Source organism: Aplysia californica, unplaced genomic scaffold (genome assembly GCF_000002075.1).
Source record: "Aplysia californica isolate F4 #8 unplaced genomic scaffold, AplCal3.0 scaffold00492, whole genome shotgun sequence".
Lineage (NCBI taxonomy): Eukaryota > Metazoa > Mollusca > Gastropoda > Aplysiida > Aplysiidae > Aplysia > Aplysia californica.
The window spans coordinates 405,413-406,859 of record NW_004797762.1 but is presented as its reverse complement, the minus strand read 5'-3'; positions in this window follow the sequence as shown (position 1 = coordinate 406,859).

Genomic DNA, 1,447 nt, shown 5'->3' with positions numbered 1-1,447 from the left:
TGTGTGTGTGTGTGTGTGTGTGTGTATGTGTGTGTGTGTGTTTCACGGTTCGAGACATTATTGATAATGACGTTAAAAGGATCTCCCTAACACCTCCCTCTATTATAATAATACATATTATGCATGTATAGTAGGTCTATATATTTTTTCGGTGGTCTTCCTTGATGTTTATTTTTCTTTTCTCAAATTACCCCTTAATAAATTTTTTTTTATATGATCATAAACATCTTTTAAAGAAATGTTGCAAATAACTCTTACTATTTCATGTTTAATTCTTCTTGGTGAATGACACTTTCAATTGTATCCTCCGTGAAAATGGTATAAGGACATGAACATTGTAATTTTGATAACACAAGAATTACGTTGTATTATTTTCACAGAATTCTACACTTAGAAGTGTAGAATTCTGTGATTAATTTTTATTTTGCCGTCAAACCGCCAGCCTGGCAATCCGTTTCCTCGGGACAGTCTATTGTTGCGAATGGGGGTTTCGGTTTTAGACTCTTCATTCTTCATTCGGCGACCTGGTTGGCCTACCGGATCAGTCCAATCTCTCAGCTGTCTCTATTCTTGCTCGACTCGACCTCTGTCCCCTCATCAAAACCAACTTTTTGCGCGTCCGTTGCAGACCCCTAAAGCTAAATGGGCGCAGAATGCATTGCACTTTACTGTGTTATGTTTTTAAAGTTCTAAATGTAATAAAATTCTTCTCTTTGAAAGGTTTTTCTTTTTCACGTTAATATTTTTATTGCCCCAGCAACACATTTTACATCATTAGAAGGCGGACTTTTGATCCTGCCTGTCAATGCTAAACCGGGCTGAGACATGTATAACACCCCCAGCGCCCAGCAGAAAGACCGAGATAAAACAATATATAATTTTCGATGGATAAACAATTTCTCCCCACCCGGAAATCGAACTGCATGCGTCATGAAAATGCCTTCTTTTTTTTTTTTTTTGCTGCTGCACCAAAAACCGCGGTTTGGATCAAGAATCTATGTCGCCACCAAAAAAATAAGTTCCAATCAATTTTATTTCGTGTGGGTTTTTGCAACCCTTTCAATTAAGGAAAAATTAAGACGCAGCAATGCTTGTTATCATTGAAAAGAACTCAATTTTCTTTAGATTGTCACAAACAGACTCTTGGAAACGCTCTAACTTGATCAATAATACACATGCGCATTCCGGGGACGCAACCAGTTTTATATTTACCCGATCTCTTATTCTAAAGTCCTATTTCTTCCGTCCCTTAGTTGTTTTCAATGCTGTACTTTTGAAACCACCGCGAAGTTTCCTTTTGTTTTTCTCGATGGATAAAATGTACTGCCCAGCTGGGACAGTAAAATCCAGCAAATTATCATTACGAACAAACACAGAATACGGCACCGGGGATCTAGAAGAAAAAAAAAAGAAAAGAAAAGAAAAGAAGACCAGAAAAACATCGAGG